This window comes from Triturus cristatus, chromosome 5_2, assembly GCF_964204655.1.
Source record: "Triturus cristatus chromosome 5_2, aTriCri1.1, whole genome shotgun sequence".
Lineage (NCBI taxonomy): Eukaryota > Metazoa > Chordata > Amphibia > Caudata > Salamandridae > Triturus > Triturus cristatus.
In genome coordinates, this window is record NC_140588.1 from 861,408,148 (window position 1) to 861,434,104 (window position 25,957).

The window sequence follows — 25,957 nt, forward strand, 5'->3', positions numbered from 1 at the left end:
AACGCATCTGGCACTTTCAGAATGGTGGCCCTGTACGTTTTGGTGAGGACAATGAGGATTTGGCTGCCAGGCAGAGGAGGAGGAGACAGGGGAGGTTATTTAGGGTGAGAGTCACACTGTTTGAAAAGATAGAGAAGAAGATTTTCGAGACGTACGTACTCAGTAGTGAGTTAATCCTGGACTTAATTGCTGAGTTACAAGCTCAGCTATAGACCCAAGCACTACGGAGCAATGCAATCCCACCATATGTGCAGGTATTGTTTTGCCTACACCTCCTAGCATCTGGCAGGTACCAGGGAGTCATTGCAGTGGCAGAGGAAGTGTCTCAAAGTGCTTTTTCCTGGTCCTTCCACAGGTTCCTGTACATCCTGGCTAGCAAGGTTAACCAATACATTTATTGCAAATACCCCCAATATCTGGAAGAGAATAAACTAACATTTTAGATAGTATCACAGTTCCCCAATATCATCGGCTGTGTCCATGGGACACAAATTGCTATATGTCCCATCTCAGATAATGAAGACATAAATAGCAACAGGGAAAGCTCACGCTAACTCAATATACAGATAGTATGTGATGCCACATGTATCAAAACAGACCGTGTGACCAGATTCCCAGGCAGCTCCAATGACTCCTTCATGTTCTGCCACAGTGGTAAACAAAACCAACTCTTACAGTGTGAATTTGGCGATGGTTTCTTACTTACTTCTTACAACATCTAAGAAATGGACATCACACAGGATGGTAATGCATGGTGCATAACAGTCCAGATTCTAGTCCATGGTTCCAAATGGAACTAGAATGCATAACAAATGACAACTCATGTGGCAGCAAGTAGAAATCAGCATATAACATATCCCCCTTCTATACAAAAACAAAGAAAACAAGATATGAATATACTGCAATTACATATAACAGAACTATCTAACAAAATCTGAGAACTTCACAGGAAAAGATCTTGCACGAGTGGAATCTTTTACTCTATGAGCAACTGAATCACTATGTGATCTAGTGGTATCCAGACCATTGGAAGTTACCAGTTGGGAGCAACCATCCACACGTAATTTTGCAGATGAAGGATGTAAATCATTATAATCACCTTCTGTCCGAGATCTAAAATTCGTTGGACATCTAGAAACCTGCCTGACATTCCAAAGCTTACCATCCTGGGTTATAAGAGAATTCTTAAAGACTTTGGTAACCTTAATGGGTTTATAGAACTTACCCATGCATTTCCCTAAGAAACCCGTTTTTTTTACTCTCAATCATTCTCCTACTTTAAAATTGTGTTCCTTAACATTCCACTTACGGTCATACCACTCCTTGTTCTTAATTTGTTTTTCCTTAACTCTAATGCTGGTATCATTTATATCCTGGACATTCCTTATTTTATTGTCACACTTCTCTTTAAGCCACCATGGACAAATATAAGAAGCAGGATTCCTGCCCCTTAACAAATAAAAGGGACTGACCTCCGTAATTGAATGTGGCGTAATTCTATACGTCCACAACCTTTCCCTTGATTCTCCTTTCCAATCCTGAGAATACTTAAGAACCTCCGAGACATAACCCTTTAACACACGATTGAAACGCTCAACCTGCCCATTTTCATGTGGCGCATACAACGCCGTGGTAACATGTTTGATCTGGTGACACTTAAGATATTCCTCCATATCTTTCGAAATCAACTGCACCCCATTATCAGTCACAATGACCGAAGGACAACCTTCCCTTGCAAAAATTTCTTTAAAGAAATCCAAAACTCTAGAAGTGGTGGCCATTGAAACAAACTTTACTTCTGGCCATTTAGAATGATAATCTACCAATACAAGAGCATACCGTGAATCCAACGGCAAATTCAAAAAGGGGCCAGAAATATCAAAAGCCAGTTTCTTCCATGGTTCCTCTGGCCAAATTGTGGGACTAAGAGGAGGGACATTGACCCTAAGCATTTTATCATTAGAAATGCATACATCACACTCTCTAACTACCCTGTCAGCCATGTGATCCATCCCTGGCCACCAAAAATAAGTTCTCATTAACCGCTTCATGGCAGACATTCCTGGATGTGATTTGTGAGCCAAATTGAGAATCATACCTCGGACTCCAAAAGGTGGTACACATTTACCAGATTTATGCACAAAATCCCCTTCTAACTCCAAATCATCCGCCACATTATACAAAGGCATAAGCTCTTCTAACACATCTTTCCTGTTCGGCCATCCTTCCACAATAAATTTCTTCACTGACTCCCATAAAGAATCATTCTCCTCACTAGATTTCCATGATACCTCTGATATGTCCGCAAACTCACCAACAACCACATCCTGAATGGTTGTGACAATATCTGCATCATCATCTTTTTTACTACGAAAAGAAACACAGGGATGACGTGACATAAAATCAGCAGTTACATTTTTCTTCCCTGGTACAAATTCCGTTTTGAAACAATACTCTTGCAATCTCGAAATTAGCCTCGCAATCCTGGCAGTGGAATTCCAACCTCCTCCTGGAGAAAGTATGTTGACCAATGGTTTATGATCTGTCCTCAATGTAAACCTTCCACCCCAAATGTAGTTCCTATAATGTTCAATCGCCCAAACACATGCCAACAACTCCTTTTCTATGACAGCATAACGTCTTTCAGTTTCATTTAATGTTCTAGACGCAAAACACACATTCCATTCTTCATTGCCTGATTTATGTGATAAAACACCACCTATACCATACAAGCTGGCATCTACTGTAATTACACAATGTTTGTTAATACAAAAAGGTCTTAAAATGGGAGCATTGACAATATCTTTCTTGATCACCATAAAGGCTTGTTGTTGTTCATCTGACCATTCAAAACTTGCCTTTTGCCGCAATAACTTCCTCAAAGGCTCGATTTTATTCGCAAAATTTGACACAAATTTCGAATAATACTCACACATTCCTGCAAAAGACAATAATTGTTCCTTAGTCTTGGGCGAGGGAGCATTTAAAATTCCATCTACGTTGGATTTTTTTGGAATCACGCCATCACCCGTTAGTGTATGCCCCAAATACTCCACACTTTCTTTAAACATTTTACACTTATGAGATTTAAGGGTTAAACCATTTTTTTTCAGTCTAAGACAAACCTCCTCCAAGTGTTTTAAGTGCTCCTCATTATTGTGTGAAAATATTAATATATCATCCTGAAAGCACTTCACGAAGTTATCAATGTCCTTGAAGATGTTAAACATTATTCTTTGGAACACCGATGCCGCTGAGGCCAAACCAAACGGCATTCTGTTATACTGAAATAACCCTTGTGGAGTTATAAACGCTGTTAGCATTTTCGATTCCTCAGTTAGCGCGACTTGGTGATATGCTGACCTTAAGTCAAAGGTCGAAAATACTTTTGCCCCTTCCAACAATGACACCACTTCATTTATATTGGGTAATGGGTGACAATCAACAATTATTTCTGAATTCAAAGCTCTCAAATCTACACACAACCTCAGAGATTTATCTGGTTTCCGGACTAAAACAATGGGCGAAACCCACTCAGAAGAATTAATGGGCTCTATGATGCCTTCTGATACCAAATCTTTTAACATAGTTTTCAACTCATCCCTAACATTTATGGGTACTGGTCTAATCCTTTGTCTAACTGGTGTGGCATTATTCTTAAATTTAATCTGGTGGGAATAATCCTTAAGTTTTCCCAACGATTCTGAAAAAACTTCTTTGTACGAGTCTTTTATGGAGTTCTCCATACTGTCACATCCTGTAAAAGAGATGTAACTATCATTAACAGACTCATCCAACACCACCGGATCCTTAAGTCTTGGATTCAACATTATTCCAAGTTTCCATTGATCCTTCCAGCCCAATACATTTATACCCTTGACTGCAATGTATAACTTAATATTTGCCGACCTGTTTTTAAAGGTCACTGATGTTTTGAAATACCCCACCATGTCTATGCGTGAACCATCATAACTCAGCGGGTTTATGTCTGGTGGCAACATCTCATTAACATCGAAAACCCTTGCAAGCTTCTCTTCAAAATACTGTTTACCAATAATGGTCCATGGTGATCCTGAATCAGCCATAAGATCTAAATCTACCACTGAAACGCGAACCACACACATGGGAGGATTCTTGGCCGGAATGTTCTCATTTTCTTCCAAGTCAACCATGCCACCCAACACCGACACCACAAACTCTGTATTCTGTGACCTGTCTAGATTATCACCCTGAACCAAATCTTGTACAGGGCCTTGTAACGTACATGAAATTCTGGGGCGAAATTGACCTGCAAATTTCCTTTGTTCCCTGCACATGTTAACAAAATGACCAACCCTACCACAATTCTTACACTCTCTCTTTAAGGCTGGACATCCAGGAAATGATGCAATGTGGTTCCTGTTCCCACATCTGTAACAGGCTACACTCTTTCCCCACCTTTGGAAGTTAGAATTACTCCCTGACAGTGGATTATGTACCTCATTTTTAACCTCATCTTGGCGTTTCACAGACGCAATCTCTTCCGCTTTATCTACCTTGCTATTATTCTTAACCACATGCATCCACTTCTCAGTTTGTTCAAAAGCTTTTGCTGTCGAAATCGCTTCTGATAATTTGGGATCCCCCATCACCCACAACTGTTTTTGTGTTTCTTTACATCTTACATGTACAATGATTTGATCACTTATCATTTCATCTGTAATGTTACCAAAACTGCAATGTAAACTTAAATTGCGCAACGCTGTTAAAAAATCATCAAATGACTCACTTTCTTCCTGTACCCTTGTATAAAACTTAAATCTGTTTAGTGCTATATTGCTTCTGGGTTTAAATCTTTTTTCTATTCTAATCAACGCTTCATTGTACACATTAGTTGCTTCAGCATTTTCCACAACGGTAATTTGTGGTAAAGCTCTAAAAACCATCTGTCCCTCAGAGCCTAAACAGTGTAACAGAATACTTTTCTTCCGTTCTGCTCCCATCCTCTCCCCATCTATAGCCTTCATGTAATTTATAAACTCTTCCTTCCACCTGGCCCATGGAAGAGGTGGATCACCTTTCATTTGTAGAAATTTTGCTGGTGGTTCAAACTGCATTTTTTTTAATTTCCTTAAGCGTGTAACACCTTGCGTTAACCTTTTAAAACCTACACTAACCGCATTTTTATACAATTTTTAAAACATTTTCTTCTTCGTAATATTCGTGCAATAATCCAAATTTAATCTACAAGAATCACCTTAACAGGATATATATGTATATATAAATCCTTGAGCCCCTTTTTTTTTTTAATAGTCCAAAGTCACTTCAATACCGAGTCTTCCAGTACAGCTAGATGCAGTTTCTTCCTTAAATCTTGCACTCTTACAGATGAAGCAACCCAATCTTCCGATTCTTAAATGGACAAACTTCACCAATTGTTAACGTTCCTCTGCCACAAAGTCTTTTTAAAAAAAAAAAATAATAATTTTAAACACTTACAACAGTTCAATCCTTGTTTCTGCCCTGAATAACATCCAAATTCAGAAACCGTTACTCCGAAGCGTCACCTGTACTTTTAGATTTTAACGGTGATGAAATTCAGTCCCTTTCGGACGTTATGGTTCCTCACGCTGTTCATCCAGTTCCAAAATGGCCGCCACGCAAGGAGCGTTCTTGAATAATTTATCCTGTTCCAAAATGGCCGCCACGCAAAGCGCGTTCTTCACGTCAATTTGAACTTCCAGGCTTCCATCCGGTTCCCAGACTGCAGTTCGAAGTTCCAGATGAAGAGGCAATGGCGGAGGGCTCGAAGCAGAACCACGACGTGCCAGCGTTCCAGGGAGACTCGCGAAGACCCTGCGATTTTCAAAAGATGCAGACAGTGTCTAGTAAGTTTAACAGTCCATTTTGAGCCAACGTTGTAATACCTTTTTTTTGCTGTTAATCGGAGCTTCTAGCATAGATCAGCAGACACTAAAGGGTGGTCTCCAGACACCTTGATTATCGATCTCTCCCTTTGTTTAATCCTTTTCCTTGTAATTCCTTTAATCCGTCCTCCTTTCGAAATAGGTGAAAGGGGCTTCGAAATACTCAATTCTTCCATGTTCCGTTTTTATATACTAAATTTACCTCGCTGTATCTTCACTGTTTCCAAGCACATTTTCTTGGTTTAATCCTTTATTAAATAAATACAGTTCTTTATAATGGGTTCAGGAACATCAATCTTCTTCTGTGCTGCTTCTTTATGTTGAGAAGGATGTTCCTCCGCTCGTCGCCATTGAAGAAAACCAGTAATCCAGAATTAATTTGTAGATTTATTGTATAATTAAGCAGCACATCAACAGGAACAACTGATACCAAGACAGCTCCAGTACAACTGGCCAGTCTCAGTCCAGATTCTAGTCCATGGTTCCAAATGGAACTAGAATGCATAACAAATGACAACTCATGTGGCAGCAAGTAGAAATCAGCATATAACAGTAGTCTTCAGCCCACAGTACATAATACAACTATGGTGTACTAAGACTCCCATGATGCATTGCCAAGGTGGTGCAAGCATCTCAATGTAGTCAGATATGCTTTGATGTTTTATTTGAGGAATTACAAACATTACGTTATGTGGAGTAAGTAAAATGAGTTGACTTACCTTGGCTGGTACCTACTGTGTTCAAGGTGTCAATGTCAGACACTCCCACCCCACTTTCCTGTTCCAGTGCCTCCTGATGAGTTTCTACATGCAAGTGGGGTTTTTGGAGGATCCACTACCTGTGCAACGACACTCAGCCATGCTGCTGGACACCTTCTCCTTTGTGCAGGATCTTAGGGCATGCCACCTTTTGTGGATCTTTGGGTTGGTCCTCTGTTACGCCACTGGATTTCACCTTTTCCAGGATGCTGGTCTATATTTTGGCCTTCTGGATCTCAGGTACAAAGATAGGGGCCTTCCTGAATAGCTGCTCCATATGGGCCACACATTCTCCATTAGGAGCTCCAGCTCCTTTTCAAATAATTTCCTCTTCTGCTTCCTGCTTCCAGAGTCCTTGTCCTCATCTTCTTTGGGCATGCTGAAGTGCAGTCAGCGGTATTCCCTTGACAGTTGCACTCCTCCCTTCCCGCACCTTTCTAGGCCTCTGGGTTGTGGACATAAACTGTATTTGTAAAATTCCTAGTCTGACATCATTATTCTGCATTTAGAATACGACTTTCCTAATTTGCGATTTCCGAAATTGTGATTTCCTAAGTCAGTAAGAATTGCTATTACTGAAAGCGGTGTTTTCATAATTTAATTTTGAAATTCCATAATCACGATCTCTACATATTCTCTATTTGGAAATCGCAAATCTGAAATTTTCTATACAAGGTCCTAAGTTAGCAGAAATGTATTCTGTCTTTGATCAGGACAGCTGCTGGAGAAAAGAATATCAAGGGTCTCTTTATGACCTTTTCTCCATCACAATACTTTCAAGTTTCTCTAGGGGATTTGCCGCAGCCCCCCTCACCAATTCCAATGCCATAGCATGTGAAACACATTTAGAAGTGGGAATCATACTTAACAGACACATAACTTACAAATATTTTCCTTATACAGTTAACTTATAACGTGTTGGTTGTTAATATTTGATACCCCTCACAGACAGAAAGTTTTGTCTTGCAGACTACCAAGGCCTGATCTTACAGGGCAAGGCGACAAAATGTTCCAAGAGCATATTCCAAAGAGGTCTGACAGCAGGCTCAGCTGACAGATGAGATAAATAAAACAGAAGAGCGAAAAAGGAAAATATGCACAGCAATCTAGACAGCGATTTCTTGCTAATCTCATATTTAGAAACTGTTAAAGTGTGACATGGGATTCTATATAAACAAATATTAGCACAGCCAAAAAACTTTGTGACTTTACACTAGCATACAATGCAGCAACATTGCTTTCTATACTTTGAAAATGACCTTTAGTTTGTGTCATGCAACATGGCTTTGTGTTGTCAAGTTGGAGACCATCTTGAAAGGATAGCTACCGCATTGTACCGTGACATTTAATTGATGAGGATCATTTTGAAAAGCAGATATCTGTACTTTTAGAATGACTGGTCACCGATATTCCTTATGTCAATGCCAGTGCGTTGCAAAAATATCTGGCAGTGGAAATCCAATATAGGCTGATAGTATGGAGTTGGGTGGGAGGGCGGAGAGAGAAGACAGGAGCCAAGTGGAAAGAGGTGAGGGAGCAATGGAGGAGCTGGGGAGAATCGTGAGGAAATATTTTTTAAGAGCTGAGCTTGAGTGGAACGTGGAGCGGTCAACAAAGCAATGTACCAGCTGGTGGGGTGGAGTTGCAACACAAATAGGAAAGAGTGATCAGGCGAGGGGAAGTGAAGGAGAAAGTACCAAACAACAGTGAGAGCAACAGAGTGCAATCCCATGACATGCCAATTGAAAAAGTAGGATCAAGCTCCTTGTCATCTATGTGGGATGTTTTGGTCTTAATGCAAAAAACCCAGCAAGACATCTTTGAGGCCATAGTTCTGAATACTGAGTTGTTAAAGCATACTTTGGGTGCAGAATGTGAAGGTATATTTAAACTTTTACCCATGCCTACATGAGAGAATGCTGAGGATGATGACCTAGAAAGACGTGGATGAGTATGTGGTCATATTAAAGGCATTAGTGGAGAATTTTGCTCTGAGAAAAGCAATGTGTCAGAAAGGCACAGTTTGTTTTCCAGTACTAAAATTTGTAAAAGTTTATGCCGTGCTGGACTCTTTGTTTGTTGCAGCACACACCAGCTATTCACTCCCGAACCAACCACCCTGTAATTAATTCTTGGATGTAGCAGTTCAGTTCTCTTCAGTTGGCGGATCCATGCGAGTCCAATCGATATTTTGGAGTTTGTCAGGCTCAGATACATTAGCAAGTCACACGTTTTTGTGCACTGCATGAATAAATCGCCTGATATAGGGACTGATCATCCACTTCGCTAGTATTTACTTTTGCTCTTTGAATGAGTTTATATCCTGATGAGGACTCCATAATGCCTTCAGGGTCGGCATGCCATTTACATGAAAAGTATATAAAGGCATAGGCATTAGGAAATTCGTCCTCCAGGAGGCAGCAAGAAATGTGTTGGACTTGTTTGAATATCCATAATTGTATTCATTTGTTGTACCCACCCTGGAACTGGACCTTAAAACTGCCTATTGCCTTATGGATGATAATTCTCAGTGATTTGTTTTACTATATTCACTTGCACTATATGATCACCTTATTTCACAAGAGCACCATTGTTGCTTAATGTAGGTTCTTTGTGTACAGTGTTTTCTTTACTTTGATACATAATGGGTGTTTACACTGAACACAGGTCACTGTTGATATTCATTTATCTATGATTGTGCTTATTACAATCCTACATAGTCGGACTATTATCTTGCTAAATGAAAGGCAGAGAGGTACTTGTTGTTTTTGTACAACTTTCTCAAAGTCCCATTTTAACGAGGGTTTTACATCACAGGTCTTTAGACAAAAAGCTGAAAATTCCTACCTGCTCCCAATGGAAGTTTATCACTTATTACGTGTAATAAGTTAAACCAATGTTATCCCATGGGAGAGGCAGGCCATGAGTAGTGAAAAACAAGATGTTTTCACTACAAGGACATGTAAAACGTAAAAGTACATGTACAACTTTTTAAATACACTGCATGATACCCTATGGATTTTAAAGGGCTACTTGAGTCCGGTGGCACAATAAGTGCTACAGGTCCACTGGTAGCATTTAATTTACAATCCCGGGGTACATTGGTACCACTTTAGGAGGAATTTACAAGTAAATTAAATATGCCAATTGGTTGTAAGCCAATGTTACTATGTTTAAAAGAGAGAGCAGAAGCACTTTAACAGTGGTAGTGTGCAGAGGCTTACTTAAAGCCAGCTAAAACAAAGTCAGATGGGAGAGGATATGGCCTAATGGCTAGAGCTGTTGACCTCAAAGCTGGGAAACCGGGTTCGAGTCTCGGCAGGGACGTTGAACATCCTGTGATTCTTGGCAAATCACTTAATTTACCCGTGCTTGCCAAGAATGAATTTGTCCATCTGTAACGTAACTGGTGCTCATGTAAAGCGATCTGATGCTTTTGGGTCAAGTTCACGCTATATAAAACTCTAAAAAAATAGCGGCTGAAAGGCAAAACATTGGGGGGAAAACACACCAAGGATGTTAGGTCCAACATAGGGCATCTCTTTGTAAATATGTATTACTTTTTCTTATAAAGCCACATACTTTGATATTTATGTCACCTTGTGAATACCAAAAACGAATTTGCATTGGGCTGAGTCAAACAAGTGATGCAATTCTGATGCAAAATATTTGTTCATCTGGACCTAAATGACTACAAATTGGACAGCTTTCATTCAGGCGATTTGTGTCCTATTCCCAGAGGAACATTTTGACTTCAGTCTTTCATGCAGCAGTGAGGTACTCTTGCCAATGCTTGCAAAATGAGGAAAATGGGTGGAATGTTTGGTGAGAATATGACATCAGCAGTAAAAACAAGAGGTAACCAAACATGTAAATCACAACTGCCAACAAATGTGCACATATATTACATGCATAACTTGGAACAGATGTAAATTACATGCATAAATGAAAAGAGCTGTCAATGTCTAAACACAGTATTTGTACTCTCAAATTGAGAAAATCTCTGGAATGGGGTAGGTAGAGACATACACATATGCATTGTTTGAAATTGGATTGCTGATTGGCTGAGTTATGCACTGAAGTAGGAACCACCACTCTAGTCAGGGAAAGCTAAGTACACACTAAAAGATAACCTGTGCTCTGGTAGCTTGGCACAGGCCAGTTAGGCTTATTTAAAGAGGCAATGTGTAAAGTAGTTGTGCAACAGATTCACCCAGTAACACAATGAATACACCACAAAAAGATTCCAAACGGGTTTGTAAAAAGAGATTTTTTTATTCTGAACACAACAAGAACAAAACAGCAAAAGTCCAATATATAGAAGTTGTGATATTGAATTTTACAGGGATAAATACAGTAAAGTGCTTAGAAGCAGATAGCACTAAAAAAGGTACTGTAGGTCGTGGTGGGCCGGGGAAAAGTCAAAGTTTGGGTCAACCGGGATGGAGCGCTGGCCAGTTAAAGGGCCCACACAGGCCCCAATGAACAAGGTACCTTTCCTGGCCATAAACAATGAGATGCGTTGATTTTCTCCACGCAGTGAATGTGATGCGTCAGTTTCAAAGACGGGAGCTGGATTCCAGAGGCATCAAGCGATGCATGGGCTACCACACAGTCAAAGGGATGCGGCAATCTCACCAAGCTGCAGCGGTGATGATACACTGTCCGATGAATTGATCTCTAGAGGTGAAACGCTTGTTGTGATGAGATGCACCAATTTGATTCCCACAACGGGATTGATGCACCAGCTCTATTACACGTAGACAGGAGATGTATCAAAATCCATGATGCAATTATTTGCGCCACTTCCAGCGAGCCAGTCACAGCAACAGGGGTAGAGACTTTGATATCCCTGATTCTCAAGCAACAAGAGGCAAGCCAGCACGCCCTTGGGGATCACTTGAAGTGAAGGCAGAGTCCAGCTCTCCTTCAGCAGAGTCAGAGAGCAGCATGTCAACCAACAGAAATGCAGGCCTTCCAGATAAGCAGTCCAGTTGGGTCCTTTAAGCAGCACAGCAAAATCATTCTTTCAGAGCTTCAGTTGCAAGTCCAGTAGTATCTAATTTTAGGGGCTCAGGGACCCTATTCCTATACCCAAAAGTGCCTTTGGTGTAGGGGTGACTTTGAAGCAGCTGTCTAAAGTACAGATGTATCCCTTTCAAACCAGTGCTGTCTGCCAGGCTATCTGTAGGGGATAATCAGTATTTTGTGTGGGGACAGGGCACTGCCTATTCAAGTGAAGTGTTAGTCCCTCTTTTGCATCCTTCACAGGCAAGGCCATCAAATGCACTTATCCTTCCTGTGTTATGTTGGTCTAGAGGGAATGCATAAAGTGTAGCTGTCACCCATCCCAGAAATGTTTTGGAGACATGCTATCAGGCACACAGAGCAGTAAGTGCAGAGAAATGTCTACTTTCTAAAAGTGGCATTTTTGAAACAGTAATGTTAAATCCAACATCACAAGTGAGGAGGATTTATCATTACTATTCCAAAGTTATGAAACAATAAAAAGCTATCCCTCTATGATCTGGGCACAGCAGACCACCATGTCTGTGTTTGCTTTTAAATAAATCAATGCTCTCATTTTTGAACTGCAGGCCATTTTCCTTTATGGAAAATAGGATGTGGTTCACAAAGAAAAATGAGACGTTTTCCATTCATTTTTTAAGAGTAGGCAGTGGACCATGAGACCACTGACTGCTCTTATAAAACGTTTTTGCACACATTAACAAAGAGTAAGGGGTTCCTTGGGGACCCCTTCTGATTTGGGATTGGGTTACCACCAACTTCAAGTTAGTGGTTAAAAGCAAATATTTTGCAACCAAATTTTGGTTGCAAAATAGTCATACATACCACTGTGAGTCGCTAGTAGGAAAGGAAGGGACACCCTTAACATGCCCCTTCCTAATACCGAATCGCTAACCCAGTTTGTGATGCGATAATAAGTTACCAAATCAAAAAATAGTGTTTGGTACATAGTAAAAGGCTTTTTTCCTATTGCAAATGGCCTGATTCTGCAAATTGAGCATTTTGCAAGCTGAAAAAAGTTTTGTACATCTGGTCCAAAATTCTTAAAATGTTTCCAGATATTGATGAACTTAGAAATGAAAAGCAATTAGTGTAGTTCCGGTTATAGAGTTGAGACCAAGACAACACATTATGTCACAGCTACTGCATCAACATGACTGGCAAAAATGCATATTTGCCAAGGTTTGACACTCTTTTGGTCTCTTAGATCGGAGGGTTACCATGAGACACCAAAACATGTGAAGCTCACGAGGAAAAAGAAGCTAAAACCCCAGCTGAATGCAGCCATCAATTTAGATTTTGGGCTGTTGCATGGGGATTTCCACATCTTAAAGCATTGGCTCCATGGGCATTGGCATTTCTGGAATGTGGGAGTAATGGATAATTAAAATAGTAACCTCTCAGAAATTGGGAATTAATTTAGGAATCAGTGCTTCAGTGCTAATTTCGATATTTGTCCTCAATTTTTGTCCTGTTTCTCCCCTAGGCATTGCACCTGTTTTCAGGTAATGAAGGGTCTGATTTCCTAACATTTATGGACAGTGCTTTCCACCAAAACATAACACCTCTTTGAGACTGGCATTAAAAAGGAGACATATTTTAATTTCTGATTGTGCATGTGTGCTGCACTGTGCGTCACACATCCACAGTACGAAAACTTTGAAAGTTTGAATAGGCATAGCATTTTGTTACTGGAAGGACAGTACAAAGCCTATGCTTGTCATCACACAGGCAGCAATGCACTGTGATGCAAAGATTGTGTGAGGCGCTAGGCAGCCTAAAAGTGTGCTAAGGGAGAGAAGCAATGCCATATCGTTGATTCTGTGCTCTTTCACACAACCCTGCGCAACTTTGGTTGCTGCACTGGTTAGCGTGACAACTTTGTAAATCTGCCCCAAAGCGACTATGGGGAAAACAATGAGAACGCTGCAATATCTTTAATCACAATTCGGCTGCTGAACTCCTATTACTAGCTGCATCGAAATTATGATTAAACTTGCAATGGAGTCTACCACATAGAGGGGTGTATTTAAGAAATTGTCACACAGTGCAGTGCAGCAAGTCCCCTTACTGCACTGCACTGTGTGACAGGAAAAGGGCATGAATGCGCCATATTTAGGTCAATGCAGCACATTCCTGCCTTTTCTCCTGTGCTTGCATTTTTTTGGCAGCCTAGTGCCTATGCATGCACTATGGTGGCTCCATTCCATGAAGGATTGCTTTTTGCAGGAAGGTGAAATTTTCTGCACAAAAACAATCCTGAGAGGCATATTCTTCTTTCTGTCTGCGCTGCAAAACGTAGCACACATAGAAAGAGGAAGCAACACCTTCCCAGGAAAGTCATATCTTTTTGGTGCATTCCCAGGTTTACTAATTCTGGTAAATTTGGGAATGCATCATGGAGGTGCGTAGGAACAGCAGCAAAGCCCATGGAAAGCCTTCCCAGGGCAGAGTATGGCAGCACATTGATTTGTGCTGCTTTGCTTTACTCCAGATTGATGGAGCCACTCAGGGCCATGCAAAGTGGCCTTGCCTGGCTTTATAAATTTCACTTGAGGTTTGTGTCACGAATGAGCCACATTGCATGTTGTCTTGTTGCCATTTGATCTTTACTTAAGCATGAACTTTGGCAACTTGAGGCAGGCAGTGGTGTCCTTGTGTCTTTAATGCTGAACATTGTTATGAATCTCTAAGCAGTGTATAATTACTTTTTTTGAATTCTCATTGGAAAGCAAAAATGGGATCATTGTAATAAGTTAATTTTCACAAGATATTAATGTATTTTACAGCTTTGTAAAATCAAATGAAATATTGCACATGCACATAAAAAAAACTTTCAGATTTCTATAACAAATTATACAACCAGCTTCAGCAATAAAGAGAGAAATATAACATAGGGCACAGCCATGCATCTTTATTTACACCAAATATAATTGAAAGTCATCTTTCCAATTCCATTTGTAATTAAAACATATAAAAGGAGCTACGTTTGCCTGTTTTCTGTACAGATCTTACTTAATATGATGAACACTGTTTGTCACGCTCATCGAATTTCCTCGAAGAAACCGAATACTGGCAAAAGGCTGTGTTTTCACCTTTAAATAGATAAGAAATCACTGCCTTCATATCTTTTCTTTAAGTTTTAAAAGTGAGTATTTGGAGAGCATAATAAAGCATAGGAATGTAAAACACTTTAGTACAAATAATTATGCAACGAATAATACATAACTAAGCAGTTCAGTTCATCTCTGAAAAGGACAATTATACATGGTCTGAAATAAGAAGAGTTTGGTTGTACAAGAAAAAGAAAACAAGTGTATTACATATGAATTTACTTACGTAACTATGATAACAAGCAGTGTACTTATAATAAACGAAAATAAAGGGAAAGTCAGGGAGGTTGAGGTACCTCTTGTTGGGTAGGTGTACGTGCAAAGGATAGTTGTGCTCTATTATCTAAGAACTGTGTAATGGTAGACCACAAGATCTGAGCTTCAGGGTTAAAGACATAGGAGTGATGTAACTTGTGTCCAATATATAATTGTAGCAAACCGCATACCACCAAGTTTGAAAAGATAACTTAGGGAAATCTTATATATTTTTGGTGATTAGTTGAAAAGCAGCCGCCAACAGTAGATCCAAAATACGTGTGTCACGTAAGAGTGAGAGCCAAGCATCAGATAGGCTACCTAAAAAGACGGTAGAGAAAGAAAAGGGAATTGTAGTGTGAAAAAATAAGCTAACCTGAACCCAAACCTGTTTCCAGAAGCACAACACAGAGGGGGATGTAAAAAGTAGATGTTTTAAATCCACCTGTGCCAAAGAACATGTCCAGCATGCGTCAGATGTAGCGGACTCATTGTATGCAAAAGTGCAGGAGTCAGTAAAAGTCTTATAATGCGTGATATTTGCCGCTCTAGATGATTTCCTGATCTTGGTCCAAATGTTGGTCCAAAGAGGAATTGAACAATTAACCTCCAAATAAGCTTCTCATGATGATTCCACCTTTGATATGGTCTTATTAGAATCAGAAGAGAGTAAGTATCAATAGATGGTAGATGCTCTGGGAGAGGAGTGCAACAGAGTGGACAAATGAATAATAGATGTCCAAGAGAGAGAAAGTTGACAATGTTCATAAGTGCTACAAAGGGCATTATGCAATATTCTATATTTGCTCTCAAATGCCAAGGGAAGATCAAATTGACGACAAACTTGAGAAAAGGACAAAAAACTATTATGCTCAAAAAGTTGGCTCACCCAAATGGAACCTTTATTTCTCTAGGACTTCAAGTAAATGGGTTTATTATTAACTAATATAGCCTTATTGTGCCGAATGGTCGATCTAAGAAAGGTATCAATGTCAGTGGTTCCATGTAAAATTGAATATAGCAAAATCTTCTTTAAAAGTAAATTTTGTCAAAGGAAGTGTTTCACATTTCTCATTATTCAATTTAAATCCGGAGAGATTAGTATATGAGACAACTTCTTTAAAAAAAGCTGTCAGTGATGAAAGGGGTTGGGAAAGGAACAGTTATACATTATCAGGAAATGCTGTAAATTTGATCTGCAGACCATTAAAGGAGGAACCATGAGCATATTGATTCTGTCGCAACTGGGAGAGAAAGGGCTCTAGTGCTAAATTAAAAAGAAAAGGGGAAAGCGGACAACATTGATGGGCCCCTCTTTCTAAAGAGAAAAATGAAGAGGTAAGGCCATTAGGTTAAAAGCTGGTCTTTGGGGCAGAGTACAGGAGAGAAATGAGAGAAATACTTTTAGGACCAAAACCAAACCAATGAAGAGTATGATGAAGAAAAGGCCAATAGACTCGATTGAATGCTTTCTCAGCATCTAAAGCAATTGCCGCGATAGACTCAGATTTAAGAGATGATTTTGAAAGAATATAAAAAAATAAATGAGTATTATCAGAGAGATAGCATCCATTGAAAAATCCAGATTGCGCCCTAAGAAGCAAATCAGCAAGATAGGAAACAAGTCTCAGGGCTAAAGTTTTAGAGAATATTTTATAGTCAACATTGACTAGCAAAATAGGCCTGTAATTTTTGCAAAAATGAGAATCCTTACCGTCCTTAGGGATAAGGCAAATTAATGCATTCAAAAAGGAAACAGGGGAAGAACCAGAGAGAGGGAAAGAAGTTATGAGACTTGGGAACGAGCAACCTGGTAAAATGTTAAAAGAATTCATATGCTAATCCATCTGGACCAGGGATTTTATCCTTTTTGAGTGTGTTCAATGCAGTATGTAATTCAGTTTGCGATACATCACTTTCCAACATTGAAAGGTCCATACATTTATCTGCAGGTCTGTGAATAGATGAAAGATATTGAGTAATATTTATGTCAGGAGTTACATTGTCAGGTATATATAAAGATTCATAGTACCGAACAAATTCATCCAAAATTTCAGAATCCTTATATCATGGTGTTCGAGTAGCACCAATAATTGATTCAATATTACATTTCTTGTTCTTAACTTTAAGGTAATTCACCAATAATTTGCCTGACTTATTCCGACCAGAAGAGAACTTTGCGCTAGACTTTAACAAAAATAAAGAAGCATTATCTGTAGATTCTTTGTTATTCTGGAGTTTAGTGAGAATACGTTCTGATAAACGTTCTTTTGATTAGGATGTCTAAAAGGATTGTTCCAGTCTCTTTATCTTTGCCAAAAGGTCAGTTGTATAAATTTGTGATGCCTTGAGGTTTTTTGAGATATATGTGATAATAAAATCATGTGCTGTTGTTTTAAAGGCATCCCAAAAACCATGAAAAGGCATGTTATCAGATTGATTAGGCTGAAAATAATCCTGAAAAAACTATTCAAAGGAGGAGGTGAAGTTTTGATCTAAAAGGAGTGAGTTATTAAAATGCCATCTGCAAGGAGTGCGAGAGCAAATTGGTAAATCCGATTAAAGGGACATAGGGGCATAATCGGGTATTAGAATTTAACATATACCCGCAGAACAGAGAGATTGTGAGATATTGTGTGATACAAAAAAGTAGTCAATACGAGATTGAGTTTGATGAACAGGCGAGAAGTAAGTGTATTCTCTCAAGGTGGGGTTACAGAGTCGCCAAGCATGTATTAGTTTCTGTTGCTTAATAGCATAGACAAAAAGTTTGTGGGAATTTTTTGGTATAAAAGTAACTGCAGAATTTCTATTGATAAAGGGATCTATTATCTGGTTACAATCACCATCCTCTTCAGGATACCTTACAAGAATCTGATTCAGGACAGACAAAAAATGAGAATCATTGACAGTAGGGGCATAGATATTTAACAACAAGACTGGAACCTTCCCAATTAATAGTTTAGTAGAGAACCATTTACTTACATCATCAGATTCCTGGGAAATCAGCTTAGCACATAGTCATTTATGACATAAAGTAATAACCCCATTCCTTTCACCATCTCCTGGGGACAGAAAATCACCTACACATCCCCTCTTCAATTTTAGGGACTCCTGCTCTGTAAGGTGTGACTCCTGAATTAAAGCTATATTGGCACCAAGATGAGACAAATGGGACAAGACATGCTGTCTTTTGAAAGGAGAATTTAAATCTCTGACATTCCAAGAAATTATTTTTAATGACATAAACAGATTTTAGAAAGTGAAAAATTAAACATTTCATACCAAACAAGGAAAGGAAAAAATGTAGACCGTAAAGTGACATGTATATACACCAAAAACCAGAAAGCATAGGTGATAAAGAAAAAAGAATGAAAAAAAGAGAAAAAGATACAAAGCAATAAAGCAATATGGGAAAAGGATAATAAAAGGGAACGAAGAATCCATAAAACAAGGAGTACAGTGATGACAGGAAAAATAAGAGCAAAACATATCTATGAAGAGTAGTATTCCAAGGAGGGGTGGGGGTAAGAGGCCGCATAGAACAGATGATAAGTAGGGAGTCCATGAGGAGAGCACAAGAGGAGCACAGCACAGCATACATAATACAGGGAAGACCACAAACATGAATGAACAACCCGAAAGAAAAGTAAATAAATATTAATATTCTATACTAACAGTAGCAATGTTGAAGGGAAAGAAGACTCCTGATTGCTCACATGGAGCAGCTACAAGATGATCATAATATAACAGACATTTTAAATGACCATCATAACTCTGAATCAAAGATTAAGGGAACACCACTTAAGAAACAGATGGTCCTGAAGTGTCCATATGTTCTATCTTGCAGGTATTGATGAAGCTCTTCTGTTTCACAGGATCTGCATATGTGGTAGTCTTGTTTTTGTACGTGACATTAAATTGGCAAGGGTGAAACACGCCAAAACGAGCTCCAAGTGTATGAAGATCAGATCTCAGATTAAGGAACTCTTTACGTCTGTCAAATGTAGACATCGGAGAAAAAAAAGGATTTCCTGACCAAGACATATGTTGCAATGACTTGATGGCAGCAAGGACTTTAAGGAGGTCAGTATATTCAAGAAAGTACATAATGACTCCTCTTGGATTATGTGCATTGGAAACAGATGATAGCTGATGACCCAACCTTTAGGCCCGCTAAATTTGGAGATGGGTATCCTAGGGCATATTCGAAAGCTTGGAAAGGAAGGTCTTTATAAAACTGATAGGATCAGAGCCTTCCGATCCCTCAGGCAAACCATAAAGGCGGAACTAATTCCTTCTGCTTCTGTTTTCCAATTTTTTACCTGCTGTTGTAGAGAGGAAACCTGGGTTTGAAGTGAATGTATTGTCATGGCAGCGGAACCGAAGGATGCAATGCTCTTCTCTGCCGTATTAACTCATTCCTCCATTTGGGACCATTTTTTAGTAGGAAGCTGCAATTTAGAGTTGGTTTCCTCCATAAATGGCCTTAAGGCACGTATCTCTTCCAACAAGAGCTCCATGGATACGACTGGAGAAGATTTTGTAGGGGAGAGAGGATCCTTTTTCAGATGATTGGTAGTAGCCTCCCGGGAGTGGATAAAACAGGGGTTCCGTTGGATCCAGATGAAGAACTACCCTTTTCCAAGGAAAGCAAAGAATCCTCTATATTTGAAAACTTGGAGAAAACGGTGGAGTTCTTAATGAACTTACGAGCCAAGGATGGAAGTGAGGAGTTTGTTTTTTTCAAACATCCTATATATGTAGTAGAATATGGAATGGTAACTGATCAAATCTCAGATATCACCAAAGTTCAGCACCTCAGCGTGAAAACATACACTCCGGCCTTATGTTTTGAGGAGGATATAAAAGAAGTGCTCATAAAATGGAGGTTATGAATAGAAAACCACCATCATGACGAAAATGCTAGGAAAATCTATGAAGAAACAGTTGAGAGGCATTACACAAGCAGGAGCAGAGCAAGACAAGGTACCTTCATTAACATTAGGCGTTATGAGGATAAAAATAATTGTTGGCTCCTAAAAGAATTTCCTTCATCACAGAGGACAAGAAATTCCTCCTGTATGAGCTTAGCAAACAAAATGGCAGCTGGCACCGTAAGGTGAGCCGAGCCGTCAACTAAAACAAAAGCTTTGCGGCAGAGTGGAAAGCCACTGAGCGAAAAAAATAACCAATGCCAGGTTTCACCGCATCTGAGTCGTCAAACTGGACTAGCAGAAGTTACATGGAGAACCGTAAAAGCTCTCACATCACGCGCTGGCTAACGGAGGTCTACCCAGATGCCACTATCTTCCTTTGGTGTCAAGTCACGCCCCCTAACCTTCATATCTTGATTATTATTACTAATTATTTTATGTTTCCAAAAATGGTTTGAATCTGTCTTAGGTACTCTCTAGTGTAGGGTGCTCCTAATCAATCATCTTAATAACTGCACAACACAAGGATTTTGTTTATTTGCAATATTTTTCTGTGGATCTATAAGCAACCCACTGGGATGGCAGCAACCAGAGCAGAACAGTTTCTTTTGGTAGACCACTGTACCAAGAAACAGCCTGTTGCTTTCTGTTGATGTCTATTACTGTCGAGCCCACTTCCTGTTCTGATTTAGAAGTAGTAATCCTGTTTGGCTCCTCCACAGTTCTTGACAGGACAGCGTACATTGTGCCATGTTTCATGGCATATGTCATTCATGCCAGGTTGTCCAGGTGACTGACATCAGTTGAACCGCTACAGCTGATCGCAGTGAGTAAGCTTTATCTTGCATACTAGCAATGAAGCGAAGCGTCGGTGCTTGCCACAGGAAGTGTGAGTGACAGGGAGGAATTAACTTCATGGGAGCAATAGGAAGGCATTTTTATGGTTTCTGTCTCAGCATTTGGGGGGATGACTATTCTGACAACAGAAAGCTCGGCATGATAGTAAACTGTCTTTGAGCAGAAGCTTTGAGGACTTTTAGGCTATTGTCTTACAAATTTTTGTACGAAGGGGCTATGACAGAAAGTTGGTGTTGTACAAGGCTTTCAGACAGTTGAAGATTTACTTAAGGAAAAAGAGCATTGTGAGTACCCCACCATTATACACGGTTTGGGGTAAATTTTAATTTTACAGGAAACAAGGACAGGTACATAAATTGAAGATGAATATGTGCAATGCAACGATTCGTGAAAGCCTATGGAAAACAAGGTAGCCTAAATTGAAGGAAACACCAAGTATTGTTCAAAGCATAGAATTGGGATGGAAGTAAGTATTGGTATATAATAAACATTGAAGGTAATTTAAATAGGATGGAAAGCAGGATAGCAGAAGTGAAGTCAAGATGAATTCTGATAAAATGTACAATTGTGGGAAAGCTGGAGCAGATTTTGTTCCTTCGTTAGTATTTGCCAGCCAGTGTTTCATGACTGGAAATGTTGGACACAGGAAAAATGAGTGAGGGTCTCCTACACAGAAAGAAGAGTGAAAGAAGAGTTCACATATAAGCTATTTTGCCATAATGTGCAGAAGCTGGAAGTGTTACACAGAATAGTGTATCCACACGGTGTTGTAACACAGGCTCCAACAGCCTCTGTGGTGTGGGCGGCGAGCTGTAGGGGTCGGCCTCATCACAGTACTCTGGCCTGAAACCTGCTGATTAAATACAGAATGGGGGACCTCCATGTACCTTGCAGTGGGGCCCCCTCGAGTTTCGGTACATCATTGCTTCCACAACTGGGAAGCTTCAAGAACACAATGACAATGCTAGTTTAAATCTCTTCTATTTTTATCATATGTTTGCCTGAAGAGTCTTTTAAGTATTTCTGTTATAAAGTGTGAAGTTCAGACACATTCAGAAGTGGTAACATAATTTCTGCTTTCTATCTAGGCTGACATATTTTCATTGTTTATGTTCTTGTTGCTGCCACGTTAATATGGAAGCTTACAGTGGAGGCTGAAATGCCCACATATGAAGTGACTTTAGTGTCAGCAATCAGATACTGTAATAATACGCCAAATCACCATTAATTAGAGAGTCTTTTGGACACAACATTCAGGCCAGAGGTCATGCCAGATTGCTGCAACAAAACAGCCCCACCAAGGATTGCTTCAGGGCTTCAAGAAAAGCAGGGAAGTGGTCAATATCCCTGTACTTCTTACCATTCCCTGGCGAGGGCTGTGATATAAAATTAATAAATACCTATATTTAATGAGAAATGGTTTACTGTGTGATCTAGCTTAATAATTTGAGTCATAGACTTGATATTTTCTGCTTCTGCATCTAGGAATATTCACATAGTTTTCGCTGGCTATTTCATGCATTGCTGTATTTCTTTTTGCATTCTGCCTGGTTACCATTCATATTGTATTTCCTTTTTAGAAATAAACATCTTAAAATTGTATCCGGTGTCTCTTAGTGATTTTTTGAGTGTGATATTCATTTATGAACAAGGTTTTGGAGCTCTGTTGTGCTCCTGAACTCATCTACAGGGACTAATTATGCCCAGGAAACAACTCTAGCACAGTATTTCTTAGTGGGCCATTTTAGTTTGCAGTTCAACAGGATTTCTAATTTGTGTTGGTTCTCCAGATCATGACAAAAGGTAAGAATTACAGAGTGCTAAGCGAAAAGGCAAATGCGATACATGAAATAGTGTGGCACATAACAGACCTGATTGATGAAGAACCTGATGGTAAAGGACTGCTACAGTGTTGTCATTTAGTGAACAATGGGTGACAGTTCTTGTAAGTGATAACACAGGGAATTAGGGGTAGGGGTTAATACAGTGTGGGATGATTTGTTGTATCTAGAAGATCAAGAAAAAGAAAATGATCAGGGTTACCACATAGCATAGTTTCACCAGAGGCACATACAATACAAATGCAAAGAATGGGAATTTTAGTAATTTAAAGAACCTCCTATGCCATCATATATGCGCTTGGAGGTTATGGTGCAATTCCCATTTCTACATTTATAAATTGCAACATAATGGAGACACCATTTATTTAAAGAGTAGGTGCGCATTTGACAAGAAATACAAAGAAAAACACAGAGCGGCATATTCTCAAAGATCTATCGCCGAGTTATAAGCATTTTATCGCAGCCAAAGTCGCGATAAATTTATTGCCCCATTCACAAGCTGGTGCAAACAGTCGATACCACCAGTTTACTTGCGATAGCATCCGCAAAAAACATCGCCAAAGATGACCCCGACAACTATCGCTTTTGAGACGCAGAGTAGGCGTTCCCGAGTAAAAATCTGCGACAACACCACACCTCAACATTCTCAACGACCAGCCAGATCTTCGATAAGACCACAAAATAGGCGATAAGGTGCATTAGCAGCAGGAAATTAACACCTATTCTGAGCTGGTGCAAAGTCGGGCGACACCTGGCATCAGAAAAGGGAGCACAGCCCACAGCCACACCTGAAGAACAACAGATGTCATGGAGCCAACGACCATGCAGCTAGGACCCCCAAGTGGGACACAACACCCACTGCCACCCCCCTTGACCACCCCCCACCCCTCTGGACCAAGAGATTGCACATCAATGTCATGAAATCATGAACAAAATCATTTGCCTGATGTCGCAGAATTACAACAAATAACAGACATGTGAGTACAGAAAAAGCAGAATCAATCATTCACCATTGAAAGTCCTAACAAAATATCACAATCAAATATGTCTCCAAACAACTTTTTGGAAGAGTTATGGAGGGTCATCCCTGGACAATCTGTAAGTGACAGCCTGCAAGACAATATCCAAGATAAGAAGGTGTGTCAGGCACTCATCAAAGGACAGAGAGAGAAAGAAAGAGAGAGAGAGAGAGAGGGAGGGAGAGAGAGAGAGAGAAAGAGAGAGAGAAAGAAAGAAAGAGAGAAAGAAAGAAAGAGAGAGAAAGAGAGAGACTGAACAAGGAGCGCAAGGCCAATCGGGCCCTTAGCTCATACATGCCAACTGTTGCGTATGTTTCGCAATTGGTGCACCCTAAATCTAAGGCCTGGCATCAATTTCAGCGCGAAGGCCACATCACATTTCAGAAATGCACGCAGTAGTCAGACTAAAATTAGGCATGAAAGCTCCTTTGTCTCAATACACAAGGTGGAAGGACATCCGAACTCCGACCTTGGTCTCGAATGCGGCCGGAACACCCTGAGTGATACCATACCAGACTCTGACGACTCCCATACCATGAACTGCACTAATGAAAGACCAACGTGTCCATACCCCACACACACTTGTCCCTGCTGGAGGTACACCTGCATGGGAAGCCCTTGACACCTTGGTAAAAAACAACCCATACATCCAAACGTTGAACTCACATACGACTCATTGCTCTGGGCTGTGGCATATCGTCCACAGAACTGCCGCCGGTCTGAGGCGTGCCGGTGGTATGAGACCAACAAACGCAATGGAAGGCAATCCCAGGCACATGCACATTCTCTGTCACGTGGAACTGTACCATGCAGGAATGCTGCAACTGTTGGGATCCATGCCACTGGCAGTGTGCGAATCAGTTACCATCTGAGTTTCCGTCTTGCGTATTTCACATGCGTCCATCCCTGGTTCCACTGTCGATCATGCACATTCGAGTGGCCCATGGAGGTCTGCCTAGCCAACACAATGGTAGCTTAACTGGATTATGACTTGTGTGTGCGCCCCCTATTGGCCCATGAACAGGAGTGCAACCAGGATACACATGCATTGGATGCCTTGATCTGTGGTGTATGTGCTGGCAGTGGTGGATGGGAGATTGCATAAGTCATCGTGTGCAGTGACCACATCGAGGTGCTCCCTTATTAGGGTGTGTTGTGAATTGGTGAGACTGCATGGACGGAGCACATCTGTCCTGACCAGTTAATGGATTGGTTCTCCCTCATGTTCCTTGAACTCGAGAACGACATACTTCTGAATTTCATTGCCTATGAAGCTGCGCTCATATTCATGGACAAGTAACTACGTTTCTGCAGCCACAGCTGATTGACACCCAGACCACAGGTCCCAACACCTAGTTGCATCAAGAGGAATGGTCAGATATCCCAGAACAACAGTGGACCTATCTGTATTTGCCTAGACTCAGAATGCATGTGCGTGCACCCACACCTGTGCAAGGTGGTGCAGCCCCATGGGCAGAGCTGCACAGCATCGTTTGGCAACGTTCCTAAATCTGACATACTGCTGGAGGGAGACTACACACATGGCAATGTAGCACAACATGTGATCTTGTTGGTCCCTTTCACCTACTCACTGTCAGCAGAGCACACAGTCGGCGCAGTCCGGTGGTACAGCTCCATGCAGATCCCATGGGCTGTGAGTCATGTCTCCTGACACGGGGCAATCAGCAGATGCCAAACATCACATTACTTGTCCAGCAAGGCAAGGTGGGCTGAGACCGTTGCCATCCATAATGATTTGTGTTAATTTTTGCCTCCCCATTTCTTGCGCCAGGACATGTTCCCATGCTGCCTGTAAGTGTCTGCATGTTGTGGCCCTTGCCTTGCCCTTACTGACACGCACATCCTAATAAAGTCTACGCAACTTCACTAGTGTACAACTGTGATGAGTGTTGATTAGTAGGACAAATTGTGCCTCAATGAGCATTGTCCATACACAGGGAGAGACAGACTGCCGCATGTACATTGGGGGTGAGTCGCTATTGGCAGCTCCACCTCTGTGAGCCAGACATTGTGTTTGGGATAGTTGCTGGTAGACTTGTGCTCTTACGCGTCTTCAGCAATGTGAGTCTGGTGTCCAACTTCTTGCCATGTGGATCAATGTGATCCATCAAAACAGGCTGGGCCCGATTCACAGAACTAACTTAAGACAAAATCCTAAACTTACTACCATTTTCGTATTCACAGAAGGCACTTACTCATTTTGGTATTCGCAGAAGACACT